The sequence below is a fragment of the Delphinapterus leucas genome, chromosome 13 (genome assembly GCF_059928025.1).
Source record: "Delphinapterus leucas isolate spDelLeu-1000000601 "Yukka" chromosome 13, BTC_Dleu_Yukka2, whole genome shotgun sequence".
Classification (NCBI taxonomy): Eukaryota; Metazoa; Chordata; class Mammalia; order Artiodactyla; family Monodontidae; genus Delphinapterus; species Delphinapterus leucas.
The window spans coordinates 37,753,110-37,768,428 of record NC_143141.1 but is presented as its reverse complement, the minus strand read 5'-3'; positions in this window follow the sequence as shown (position 1 = coordinate 37,768,428).

The following is a 15,319-nucleotide window of genomic DNA, read 5'->3' as shown; positions in this document are numbered from 1 at the left end:
AGAGGATCCTAAAACTGGCCTCCATGTTTACTTAATAGACCTCATGAGAGTGAAAGCTGATCGATGGCTGTGATCATGCAAAACCTATACTAATGCTGCTACAGAGCTATTTGTTTAAAAAAGATATAATACCTATGCCAATATTTTACTCTTACTAAATCTTCCTTACCCAGATTTCATAGTAAAATTAGATACCAGTAGGATAGAATCACTGAATCCGCAAACAGAGAGATTTCACTCTCAAAGCAGAATCTGTGGCCCTAAACAATTTGATTTTCCTGTCATGTAGCTATACATCAAAAGAGGGTCTTTTCAAGGAATTATTCTGGACTGTTGTGTAAACTCAATCAATTAGGTACATAGTCATCAAACATCCGCTTACTTTTGAATTATCAAACCTATTGTCTCAGGTAGAAATTATGAGTGAGGAGATACTGGGCCATGGTATGAGTAGCACTGGCAGCAATTCTGTGACTGTAACTGCCCAGGGTATTGCTGGAAATCATCAAGGTGGCGGAGTGAAAAGCAGGCCCCAGAGAATGTCATGGCAACACTGAGCCCACCTGCTTCCCAGTTCTATCAAGCACCATCAGAGAAAAGTGTTCTGCATCCAGTGCCTTATACCAGAACAATCCGATTCCTGTGGATTGGGATATTTCTATTTTTAATTCTCCTTAACAAAGGCCTCTAAGTCCAGAAGCTTCCCCACAGGGCTGTGAAGCGCTATTCTGATCACCCCTTCATGTTTCCAAGCTGCTCTGGGATAATGTTTGGGAGGGAAGGCCCCCAGGGGAACAGCTGATTGGATTCTGGCAGGAAGGACCAAACATCTGCTTCAAACAAAAGACATCTGCATATTTCACATTTATTTTTCATAATTTACAGATGTGACCTGCCAAAATTCAGCAAGGGAGAATCCACTAGCACGTAATTAGCTTAAAGTTTGCTTGCTTTAGAAGCGTGAGCATGAAGCCCAGGAGCTCACCTGGGAGGACAAGGAACAGTGAACCTTCAATTTGATTTCTGGAAATTCAGTTTTAGACCTCCTACGCCAGGGCAGAAGACCCAGTCCCGCTAGGCTTGGAAGGGAGAAGTAAATGTGCCAGAGGTGACGCTAGGATGTTCTTTCGTCCTCACGTCAAATAAAAAGCCTTCCCACCAAAGGGGTGGCCTAAGGTGCTATCATTTATTAAATAAGATTTGATTAGGCAGAAGGTGTTTGCTTCTACCCCCTAGCACTGCAGGACCCAGCTTAGATAATGGTGCGATGCTCCATGACTTATAACTTAAAATGCATACAGAAAAATACACAAAATAGCATGGTGAGAAATCACATGTGGGGTGTTACATTATTTTTCAAAACATCTGAAAGTTGTTACTTACCAAAAAATAGTATGTTTGGAATATGTGATGAAAACATGAAGAGAACAAGATAATGGGTGATACGATCAGTCTTAATACATCTTGGTGGAACGGATACAACAAATGATTTGCCTTCTATGAGCTACATCTTCCCAGTTGAATTTCAAACTTCACAAGGTTATTATTGTGTAAAATAACTAAAACTTGCTTAATAGAGAATAGAAGTGGAAGAAGGATTTTTATGAGAAAGAGAGAGAGAGAAGATTTCTTTTCCTTTCCAGCAAAAGAATTTCAACCTCATGTCAAAAACACTAGTTCTGATACCCGGGGGTATTTCCCCTGCTCTTAACTCCAAGGAGAAAGAATATTTAAAGTTAAGTCTGCAAAGTATCAGGTGCTGTTGTTTTAAACATTTAAAACACAGGCCCCTGGTGGGAAGGGGGAGTAGTATTTTGGTTTTGCTGACTGTCTATTATCTTCCAGTCTTAGTCATTGCTTTATAGAAACAATTGTGTTCCTGATTTAGTTGTAGACACAATGCTGACCCTATACAAATCTCTACAATAATAGCATAGCAGTTCCAAAGAATTTAGCATCTTAAGATATGTGTACATTGTAGAAGCAAGGTGTGCAATCCAGGCACAAATTCCTTGGTGACTCCTAGCTAGTTCTAAGGAGTGACTTGGTTGTGGTCATTCCAAATATCACCCAATGTGTGGTTTTGATATCTGATTTAGCACTTTATGACATGTACATGCCAAACTGGTTTGAAACATGAAATCTCAATTCAAAGAGCAGCACACTTGAAAACAATGATTTGTAATTATGCACCCACCTACTGTTCGAGATTTGCTAGTTATTCTTTTGTTTTTTTTTTGCGGTACGCGGGCCTGTCACTGTTGTGGCCTCTCCCATTGCGGAGCACAAGCTCCCGACGCACAGGCTCAGCGGCCATGGCTCATGGGCCCAGCCGCTCCGCAGCATGTGGGATCTTCCTGGACCGGGGCACGAACCCGTGTCCCCTGCATCAGCAGGCGGACTCTCAACCACTGTGCCACCAGGGAAGCCCGCTAGTTATTCTTAAATACACATTAAAAAAAAATTTTCATTGTACTTAAATTTCAAACCAGTATGTTATACACATGAATCTTTCCTGTAATTATAAATTCTCTTCTCCCCTTTGCAGTGGGCTCACCACAGAGGAACAGCTTGTTACAAATAGACAGACGCTAGTCTTGATTTGAATTAGATCTAGATTTCAGTCCTGTTTCAACCATCTACAAGCTGGGTGACCTTGGGAAAATTATTTAAACTCACTGGGTCTCAATTTTCTTTCCTGTCTACTAGGGTTGGTATTTTTCCTGTACAAGTTAAATGAGGTAGCCTGTGTAATTTGCACCTAAACTGGCACTCTGATTTGCCAAAGATTTGAACTTGCTTGAACTTAGATGTCTTACCTACCATAGAGCTTGTTGAAAGGAAACTGTCATCCCAGAAGAAGAGGGGGTCAGGCAAGAAGAAAAATTTTGAAAACAAACCTTGAAGTTAATTGAGAGGAATAATGCTAACATATCGGTGTTTGTCATTCTATGATCTTAAGTGAGAGCTACAAATAACTAAAAGTAAAAATCAAAGGGCTGTTTCTCTAAAATTTCTACAACATGCTGAGGCACAATTTGTACTTTTTGGAGATCTGTTTTCCTCAATTCCAGAGTGGCACTGTGGGGAAGTGTCAGTAGCAGTGGCCTTGCCTGGTGGAAGCAGTGGCTTATGGTGAGAGTTGTCAGCGGTCCCCGGAAGAAGCAGTGGTGTAGGAGAATGGGATGTCCCCAATGGAGGTAGGGGCCATCCTCGGAGAGAGAGCATTCCCCCAAAAATACCCAGTGGGAGAAGCGGGAACCAGCAAATGTGCCCAGGAAACACCAACTTGTGCTGCACTGTCCAATATGGTACCGATAGCCATGCGTGGCTATTTAAATCAAAATGAATTAAAATTGAAAATTTAGTTCCTCAGTCTCAGTAACAGATCCCTCATTGTAGACAATTCTGTTGAACAACACTTGACTAGCAGATCACCAGTTTTTTTCCAAAGCACATGTGAAAGATTTCCTAGAAATCTCCGAAGTACTTGAAGACTGAAGCAGTGGGGGAGGGGAAGGGATGAGGTCCTGAAACAGCGGTTAGGCGTAAGAGTTGGCAACATAGGAGTTATTCTCCTTAACATGATTTCTTTTTACCCAAGGCAAAAGGTGGGGAAATGCAATGTATGTACAAAAAAACACCCAGCACACTGCATTGAACACAACAGGCTTCAGCAAGTATAAACCCCCTTCTGCTTAAGATCCTTGTGCTGGTGTTAGTAATTTCTAATATAGCTGTCATTCTGTTGCTAGAATGATCTTCCTACCACCTATATGAGATCATTAACCTCTTCAAAAGCTGCCAAAGACTCTACATCGAATAAAGACCATGGTACAAAGTCCCAAGACTCGTATCTTGGCAATGTGAGCACAGACACTGGAGCTGGAAAGCCTGAGTGTGAAGCCCAGCTCTGGCACGTGCTGGCTGTGGACCTCACATCATGAGTTAACCTCTCTCTGAGCCTCAGATTTCTCATCTGTAAAATGAGGATCATATTAGCTCGGACTTCATTAAGTTGTTATGAGTGCCTGGCACGTCATCAGCCTGAGGAAAGTGTTTGTTAAGTGAATTTTGTATTCTTCAACAATCTGCTCCCTAATCACATTTCAAGTCGGTTTTCCACTATGACCCCTTCCCCTCTCTCCATTTCAAATGTGCCATATTCCCCCAACTTGACTTACATACCTTTCCCTCTTTTTATATATATTGAAATCCTACATATACATCCTTCGAAATGCATCCTTCTAGAAGAATTTTTCCTAGATTAGTCCTATGTCAACGTGTCCATACCTTATTCAATAACTTTTATTTCATTCCATTCTGCCTTGTTCTTTATAGCTTGGCCTTTACTTGTCTGGACTCACCCTGGACTGTAAATTTCCCCCCCAACAAATTATTCATGCTTGTAGTCCCCCAAACACATGCCTAAATTAAGGGCTCAACAAATGCTCATAAGAGGGTGAGAGGAGGGGAGGGTGGGTGTGCCTTTCAGACCAATTCTGTGAAATACCCACTTTGAGTGCCGCATTTTAGAATCTGTGCGTAAGTGGCTTTTCAAGCTGTCTAAACACAATATCAGACACAATATCCTTTGGATGATGAGTGCAAAAATTCGTAAATTTCCATTACACGTTCTGTTTCATGCCAGATAGCTAGGATTTTTAGAACATGGCAGCATGAAAGGACAACCACAACCTGAAAGGACTGAAGTCAGTGACACTAGATCCAAACACACAGTGCAGCCAGTCCATTTAGCTTCTTGATAGTTTCCTGTGCAAATTAATTCTGAAGCACCCTCTGGATGCACCCCAAGGACTCCCCACCAAGGACAGTTAGCCCCAAGCCCAAATGCTCCTCTGTGGATACTGCACTAGCTGGAAAATGACAGACTCAGAGTAGCTCTGTTTGTGGCTAAGTGGACCTGTTTTGTTTGTTTGTTTGTTTGTTTGCGCTACGCGGGCCTCTCACTGTTGTGGCCTCTCCCGCTGCGGAGCACAGGCTCCGGACGCGCAGGCTCAGCGGCCATGGCTCACAGGCCCAGCCGCTCCGCGGCATGTGGGTTCTTCCCGGACGGGGGCACAAACCCGTGTCCCCTGCATCGGCAGGCGGACTCTCAACCACTGCGTCACCAGGGAAGCCCGGACCTGTTTTTTTAATAGGCTGTTGAGTTCTAATAATTAAAATTAAAATTGACTTTATTTATACAGAAATAATGGCATCACATAGGAAAATGATGCAATGCTTGATCGTGAACAGATATTTTCTAAACGATCTCCCACAGTAAATCTTTGACCAGAAAGGATGATGTGCAATACAACATTACATCTTGGTTGTGTCCCAGGAAAGCATATCACGGAACAAAAGGAGAACCAGTGAGATGTGCAGAACGGGTACACCTGGACCATCCATACACTGGATATCACACCATATGCACATATCTTGTCCAGGGCTGTTGGGGTCCGTGAGGTGAAGTCCCTCCTCAGAGCCCCTCACTATCCTTATATTTATATATAACTCTTAATAAGCCAAAAAGACCCCACCTCTTCTTAGCCTCCAAACTTTCCGGGATAATTTTATTTCTTTGTTAGAAATATAAAATGTAGCTTTATGAGTCTTTAAAAGTCTAAAGAAAATAGCTTCTAATGTTATCTTTTTATTGCCCACAATTCATCCTGCTGAAAAAGGCAGTTATGTTCTTAGAGCTGATTATTGCTCAGTCTTAAATTTTCTAATTGTTTTAGATTTTTAACTTATTTTAGACATTTTCACTTTGCCCCCTAGAGTAAATTAAGATGAAACGTAAATTAAAATAGAGGAATTCAACATAAAAAGAATAAATAAATAAAACACAGATTGCAAAGCAGGAATGAAAACAAGGTCTCCCAACCCAATCTGTTAAAGGAATGCTACAAATGTGAAGTGTTTACTATTTTAAACATTAATCATGTACTCGCTCTGTTTATTTAGCTATCAATGTTTTTCCTGTAACTCTGACTTGAAAATGTGTAAGCTGTTTAGAATTAGGGCTCACACCGAAGCCAAATGATATTTTGATTATTTATATTGCATAGTTTGTCTTGAAACTTCAGAGTTGCAGCCTTTTCATTTCAATTCACACCTTTTTAAAAAGTCATTATTATTTTGTATAATGTGACATCTCGAATAACTTTTACTGCCACCCACTACCATACACCCAAGTCACAGCCATTAAAGAAAGGGAGCCTGAGTCCTCCATCAAAGGGCCTATTCAGAAGATCTCAGCCATCTTGCTTTTACCTAGAAACTATGCAGCAACCCAAAAACACTGCATTAGAGGACCGCTCAGCAATCAGAATTAGGAGTCCCAAAGAACCGTAAGTTTCTCAAGTTTCTGGCAGTATTTTCTTGAGAGGTATTCATTATTTTAATAAAATTTAACAATTTGGATCTGATAATCAGATATAGCCACGAAAGCTACTTTATACTCATCATGAACAAGAGCTTCTCATCTGATCTTATAAAATTACAACTCCTGAGGAGGACAGAACCTGATCACATTAGTTTGATTTATTATTTCTGCCCATTAAGAAGGGTAAGCTGGGATGAAGTGAGAGAGTGGCATGGACATATATACACTACCAAACGTAAAAAAAAAGCTAGTGGGAAGCAGCCGCATAGCCCAGGGAGATCAGCTTGGTGCTTTGTGACCACCTAGAGGGGTGGGATAGGGAGGGTGGGAGGGAGATGCAAGAGGGAAGAGATACGGGGATATATGTATATGTATAGCTGATTCACTTTGTTATAAAGCAGAAACTAACACACCATTGTAAAGCCATTATACTCCAATAAGGATGTTAAATTATTTTTTAAAAAAAAAGAAAGATAGGAAAGCATAATAATTTTCTCCTAGAATAAAGATATGGAAAAATCCTCCCCGTTAGAACCCCTAGACGAGGGCATGAACAAGCTCCCTCAAAATACATATTTTCTTTGAAAATTGTTGTAGCTGTCATAAAATTATTCAGGTGTTCTGGAAAATTGTAACATCTTTATTTTCTACAGCTGACCTAAACTTCCTCCACTGCCCCACCCCAGTTCTTCTAAGGTGAACAGTTCAACCTCCTGTGACTGCTGTTTCTTCCCACGCCTATCCCCTTCCCTAACTGGTGTGGGAGTGTAGTGCCTCATGGTGGCTCTCCATCTGGCCCTTGGTCTGCTATCTGCTACAGGGTCTCGTTCGGTGCTTGGTGGGTGCTGGCTGATTCTAACATATTTCATATTCAATGTTCTAAGGATACCCATCCTCTCATGCTGGCAAGCCAGCTGGAGCCCTACCTGGCACTCTGCCCCAGCCTTCTTTAGGAAACTCAGACTAGCCCCTACCAACCTCTGTCCTTCTCTCCACAGTCTCTGAGAACCAGAGGGGCTTCCCTCCTGCTCTATCTCATCATCCTTCCAAGAGTGCTATTTGCCTTCGCCTTTCCTCTATGGCTATGATAACAGACTAGCTGTTGAGGGTAGGACATACTTTACATGAGGAAATATGAAAGCTTCATCAATTTCATAGTTTCTAATTTGCATCCCATTAGCGTCAGGTAGAGGGCCCACTTGGGGGATGGCAGGTCCTGCACGCTTTCAGTCTCTCCTTTTTGTGTCCTTTACCACCCACCATCCTTCGATGGTAATTCTACCCCTGCCCTCTAGGTGCCCGGTGCCCTCACAAGCTACTCACATCCTTCAAACTAAACATTTCTAACAAACGGCTCACAAACACTCAATGTCTGATGTGACTTCAGATATCACCTCTCTTAGAAGAATTCCAGAGGACTAACACAAGCCAGATGAATCACCACAAATGGAATTCTGGGCATTAGCGGTTGAAGAAGACCATTAAAGGCAGAAAAGAAGTCTGCCAGATTCCACCGAAATAATACCTTGTAGATGAGATGACCTCTTGGTATTTTTCTACTTATATGTTCAACCAGAGACGTACACACATGCACATATGCACACACACACAAACACACTTCAAATTGTAATATCAAAACATGTCAACAGGAGATTGACAAATATGAAAGAACCTTTAAAACTAATAAATATACTAACAAATATATAAATTATATATATATAATATATATACTTATATATAAATAAATAAACAAATATATGGTGCTAATGTGTGTCAACGCATTGGACACATACCTCCTTAAATAAAGAAATAAAGTATCACAGAAAAAAGAATTACATAATGACATAAACTAGCCCAGTTAAATCCCAAATAACTCAGTTGGCTCCAGAATCACCCAAAGAGCTTTTAACACAGTGTTTTTACCTAATGACAGAAATGGCCACAGGCATCTTGCTGTGACCAATCATTGACGACAGTATGAACTGTCCTGTTTGGTAAAGCGTGTAATTTCAGGCAAACCTAAGCACGTTTACAAATGCTGATTCTTGGGGTTTTTTTTAAATTTTGTTTTACATTCATAGGCAATAGGAGTCTGAATTAGTGGTGTTTTTAGTTACTGCAGCAGAATTAATTGCCAGTATTTTTAATACACAATGATTCTTAGAGACTATTTTCTTTTCTTTTATAATGGTTTTTTTTTTTTTATCATTTTGCTACTTTCCTGGAATTTCTGACAAGAGACAACTGTTTGCAACATTTGGCGATGTGCCTCACCTTGACTTGGCAGCTCTGTTTATGATAACATTTTGAAGAATAAATCTGAATTTGCCTGGGTATCTCTTCATGAGCTTTGTTTCTGGACACATCTAAACAAACTTCAGAGATGGTTTCATTACATTTGTTGCTTTCTGGAAGGACTTCAGCCAAATCCCTCGTCTCCATCGCTAAAATGTTCACAAGTGTCCATGAGAGAGTGTGGCAACCATGTTGCTCTGAAGTGAAAAAGCTTCCAGCCTTGGGTGGTGGTTGGCTTTCCTGGGTAGATTTTCACCTTTAGGAAGGATCATTACCACATTGCTACTCAACTTTCCTTTCTTCATAGCCCAAAGTGTACGTGTTCATTATGGCACTAACGTTGCAGGAGGTTACTGCATATCAGGGATGCCTAAGGATGTGGCCATGTTTGCAGTGCATCTGCCCCCATGCTTTCAAGGCAACAGAGCATCTACACTTCACTTAAGTGTCTGGTTGAAAAAATAATGGCAATGTAGGAACCTACCTCCCACCGTGAGGAACAGCATCTCCTCCCACGGAAATGTGATTGTCTACTACTGCAGAAATCGTTTATTATTTCCTGAGTTCAATTTGGGTAGTCACTCAATAGCCAATACTTTAAAATTAAGTTTATATATTATAATAATAGTTACTCCATTTGGGGTGCCTATTATCTGCTTGATTCTACTGTTTTGTGTTTTAGTTAAATCATCTCCAAACTTCAATCATCCTCAGTTTTTGAGGAAACGTAAGCTCAGAGAAGGAATTTGTCCAAGTTCACGCAGTCAGTAATGGAGCACAGTGGGATTACAAACCCAATAATTCTGAGTCTCTGCCTGGTGTTGGATTTTATACTTAACAATTTGGCGTACCACCCTCTATGCTTTCAGCACGTCCTTTACCTCAGCCACAGGGGTGGCAGCCACTCTTACACAGGGATAAAATGCAGTGTCTCCCTCAGCTGTGTGGCATATACCCTAGAGGTCCTCTGACACTGTGACACTAGGTTGACACACATGCAAATATCCTCTATGGGCCTTGGAAGTGTCAGAAATGGCTAAAGCCTTTCCCCTTTCATTCTTTGGGACAATTCTGGAACATGTCTGCACAGCTCCTTAGATTGTGCCAGCAGGATCAAACTTGTTAACTACGCTGGTGGCTTGCTCAGTAATGCACCCTTGAATTATTTTACCCTCACAGTCCTATTTCTTGTTCCTTAGAACCACTTCCAAAAACAAAAGTCTGTCTCAGGCTCTATTCTCCAAAGGAAACCCAGGGTAAAACAAGAACATTTTGGCACACTCTAAAAGTACCAGCAAAATACATCAAATAGGGGAATAATTTGCTTTTATCTGGGAAAAGTCTTTAATGGGCTCTTTTGGTTTTCAAAGGCAAGGCTTAAAGCCTAGTCTAGAAGTAAAGCCATCAGCAATGGGACGCAGCAAACAGTGTAAAGGGAAAGTAGTCCAGGCTGTGGGGAGGAGCTAAGTGTATAGACAAGAAAAGAGAGAAAAGGGGAAAGGAGACTCTGGCATGGTGAGAGCATGAGTCCCAGACACGGGACAGAAGACCTAGGTCTAAGCAGAGAAACGGCCAACAGGAGATCATCTGTGATGGATCGTGACCAGGACCAGCAGTGTTTGTTCCAGAGCTGTCTGTGTTGTGTGTCTCTTGTGATATCTCCAAATCGTCAGCAAAGTTGCTTAACCGTGGCAACCTAATGTGACTCTTCTGCAGTATGGGGACTAGAGATAGAGGCTGTGTCTACACTCAGGGAGGAGAGAGGAAGGACAAAGGCCATAGCCTCAACTGGCGCTGTCTGGGGAGCAAGTGGCAACAACAGAGCAGTTTTGGGGTAGCAGCCCAAGACGGGGAGTGACAGACGATGAATGGGACATCTAAGCACCTACCAAGAATTAGCAAAGTAATTCAGGGGCAGGGTTTCCTACAGTTACATGGAAAATAAGTTTGAGTTATTTTATTTAGTTATTTAAGATAAAAACAGAACTTGGGAATATTTGGGCAACATACACAAATATGGAGTTAAAGAAATGTGTAGAAAGCACGTCGTTCATACATCTCATAGAAGACCCTGAATATTCATTGGTTCCTTGAATATTATATGCCAGGTACTGATCTAGACACAGTGGGGGAGGAAGGGGGGAGGTAGTGAACAAAATAAAAAAAAATAATTATATTCTACTGGAGTGGGATAGACAAAAATAGTAAAAATATAGTCTTTTGGACAATAATACGTTCTATAAAGAAAATTTTAAAAGAAGGGGGAATGGAAATGTTTGGAAAGTAGAGCAATAGGAAATTTTGGCACTATTTTTATGTTTCTTGCAAAAGAGCAAGTTTTGGGGAGTAAGGCCACCCAGGCCATGTATCTAGGCCTAATCAAGCACTTAGTTAATGAATGTCCAATGTTTTTTGATCGCTTACTATGGGCAAGGTGCTGAGCTGGGAAACATGGTGCAGGCAAAGGTGAGCGAGAAATGTTTTCAAGGATCTTTCAGGCTAACAAAGCAGCCTCTCACCATCGAGTTCCCTTGTGGGGAATTAAGGCCTAATGCTTTATGCATCCATTTTAAGTAATAAATTCCCCTCTGCCCTATGCATCCAGAATGTTATTAGCTATCAACCATCCTTGGGATAATTGAGAAAATAGTTACTCAAACCATTTTCTGTTTTCTATGGTAGAGATGAGGAACCCCAGTTGAGAAATGGCAGAGGGAGGATGGATAAAAAACAGATCCTCACTCTATTTTGCTTTGTTTTATTTTTGGGGGTAGCTGTTTACTTTTGAAGACATTCAAACCACCTATATTGGTGGCTGCTGTTATGAGATAAATATGCTAAGAAACGACAAGACAATTTGGCCTCTACAGTTTGTTTGGTTTTAACTAAATATTTACCCTCAAAGCATTATGTGTGCAACATTCATAAAAATAAATACAGCAGTCGCCTTGTTACTTTCCTTGGAGTTTACTTGAGGTTTGAATGAGACTGAAACTACCAGGATATCAATAGAAGAAACAGGAAGAAGCGTAAAGATGAAGGCCATCCTGTACTTGAGCCTTTATTTTGATTGAGTTATTTTATTTTGAGGCTTTGGCTTATCCACCAGACCGGAGATTTTCTTATTGTTTAGCACTGGTAAACATGTTTATAAAATATACCTGAGGATGTTGAAAATATTTTACAAGCTTGTCCATTTGAATTATTTTATTCAGTTGCTATGTGCTGTTCTACTGTCCCTGTCTGGGGCCCTCGGTTATTTCTCAGGGGTGGTGATCCACCTTACTTTCTCCTTTTAGCTGGAAAAGTCTCATTCAAAAAGATTTTTGTACTCCCTAAGGAAATAAAGGATCAACGTTTGCCAAGCAGAAATAGAGACACAGACGTAGAGAAATATGTGTGGATACCAAGGGGGAAAGGGGTGGGGTGGGAGGAAATGGGAGTTTGGGATTAACATATATACACTATTGATACTATGTATAAAATAGACAACTGATGGGAACATACTGTATAGCACAGGGAACTCTACTTAATGCACTGTGGTGACCTGAATGGGAGGGAAATCCAAAAGGGAGGGGATATCTGTACATGCATGGCTGATTCATTTTGCTGTGCAGTAGAAGCTAACACAACATTGTAAAGCAACTATACTCCAATAAAAATTTAAAAAAAAACAAAACAACACGTAGCCTTCATCCATTGCTGCCAAAAGCATTTGGTAAAATGTTAATGGGAAATATTATAATGGATGGGTCAGGCTGATGTTACCTGGTAGACACTGATTGATCAACCAGATATTATATGCTTATGGATATGATGCAATAAGAATGACACAGCAATGCCTATGAATTCTTTCTGACCACAGATTTGATTCATAATCTAATCTAATGTCTAGATCTCATTAGTGTACAGGAAAAACAAGTAATAGAGAAACCAGTTAAATGACACCATGAGGAAGCAATCAACCAAATCCATTCCTCTGAATAAAAAATAACTGGTCACGCAGGTTAAAAGTGGGGGAGGGGAGATATCACAGAATAAAAGAAAATTAAGATAAACAATCAAATACAATCGTGCTGCAGGTTCCACCCAAAGTGAACATTTCAGACATTGCAGTGGCCACAAATCTGTATGCCTTCCCAAGCAAAGCTTCTTAGCACATTTTCTTCACCAGGAGACATGTCTTATCTAGTTCTGTTTAGAATTCTTCTGCTTGTTCTCCTCTCTTGATTTCTCTTAGCTAAGACTCTGATTGTCATTGGCTGATGACTTAATCTTTGTTATTAAAACAGCTTCTTGTGACTAATAAAATAATCATGGACAATAGCATATTTCAATGCTTCAAACTTGGAGAAAATGCTGTAGAACTTGCCTGATAACACAGTTTCCAAGAAAACCCCAAAATGCCTCAAAGCATTTTTAAACCTTGGCAACTAGATTAGGACTTTAGAGATTTTAATCACAGAACCCACATCCCAACTCATTCCAGCTCCCACGTCCAGAAGCTTAGCTTGGGGTTGGCATTGGAAACTTGACTTGCTGCCTAACCATGCCAAGATCATCCACGTTAGGGAAGAGTAATTAGCCACTGGACTTCGAGGGGCAGCATTTTGGCTTTCTACATATGGATTTGATCATTTCCTTCCAAACCCAAGAAACTTGAAATATTAGTGGTATTTCACAAAAAATTATACTCTGGACATGGCTGCTTTCAGCCTACAATTTGTGCTAAGTTGTCTGGGACAGAACTGTATCAGCAAAGATACATTTATGCATAGCTTAAAATGATTGATTTAAGACTAAATCAGAAACACTAATTTTTTGCAATGCTAGTTACATATGGTGACATTAATATTCCCTTTTCAGAAATCCAGCTGAGAATCATTATTTAATGAAAGGCTTACAAATTGCATCCTATTTAATGGCTTTCATTGCAGATTCCTTTGCAGAAATGCAGAAAACATGTAAGTGACCATGTAAATTCTATACATTTGCAATGAGTTGGGAAATTTTATTTATATGCAAATGAAATATATATGTACGTGTGTATGCATATAATACATGCATATAATACATATATTATAGATATACCTATACATATATACAATAGGACATGGATATATAACATATATATATTATAATATAATACATAGTATATATGTAATACAATATATGATACATATATACAATATTTATATATAACATATACAAGTATTAAGATATAATTCTCATCTGTAATTTCTAAATTCATGAATTCCAATAATAGCTTGTGAAAGACACATTAGAATTTGAGTTTTCGTATCAAACTGCCTTAGGTTTGAATACCAGTTATATCATTCATTAAGTGTACATCCTTAATCAATTTTACTCCCTAATATTTAGTTTCCTCATCTTTAAAATAACAATGATAATATCTACTCTCAAGACTGTTGTTAGATGAAAAAATTCAAGCAAACACTTTACACAGTATCTCACATGCATTAGCTCTCTTTCTAATGTAAAACTAACAACAGAAGGAATCATAGTTTATTACAGAATAAACTGCAGGGTTGGTGGATTTTTAGTTACTGAAGAGTTGAACCTAAGTAGGAAGATGAAACAAAGATAGGTGGGTAGTCCAGAGATAGACTGTAAAAGGAAAAAAGTTTGTGGAGAAATTCATTGTTAAGCAATAATATTTTGGAGTTTTTCTCTCAGACTAAGATAAGCCACCTAATTCTTATGTAATATGTATATATATTATAATATCATATCACATATTATTCATACATATAGTAATATGTTTTTGCTACTTTGTTAACTAAATAAGACTAACTTTGTTAGTCTTAGTTAACTAACAAGCTTTCAGGTACAACATTGTGATTTGAATAATTCCAGATTTGTTGCACTTGAAAGATTAACAGAAAAAAATTAAGGGATTATTTAGAGCCTCACCCACCCGGGTCTGTCAGCTTGGCTTTTCTCTCATTAGGAGACAGACACAAGGAATTTTGAACACGCAGGATCACAAACTTAACTGTTTAGGGGTAAATATTTTTCAAAGTAATCACAGAAAGGAATAGTCCAAGACTAAACCAGTAAATCCCTCTGGACAGGTTGTCAGGAGGCAAAGCCCCCATGCACTCAGTCCAGAAAGTAATCACCCATTTCTCTGTAAGATTTCCAAATGGAACCACAGTCAGAGAAATTCCATGTAGCGGAATGCTTATTAATATGAAAATTGTGGCTGTCTTGACACCTGGCTACTTCATTAAATATTTTGACTCAATTAAAGCAGATTTTTTTTTTTTTTTTTTAGAGAAGAGAGTTGAGATGTCCCTACCCCAAAACCTCCTCTCTGTAGAACTGCCTGGGTGTTGTGAACAGGCCTTCTTCATATGTTATGTATTTTTAAATCACAAGTGAGTCAATGGCAGGCTTTCTTTCTTCAAAAAGAAAAAAGAGAGTGGATGACAATATTCTAGATCCAGGGGAAGAATGATGCCCCACAGAAATACCCCAACTGTTTCAAATGCGTGCTCAGTGGACCCTAAATGAGCAGAATCCAGAGAAAGCGTCGAGCAATTGAAAGAAAGTTATGAGCTCTCCATCTAAACCAAGGAGTCTAGTGTCTACCTCTGCTGTCAGAAACTT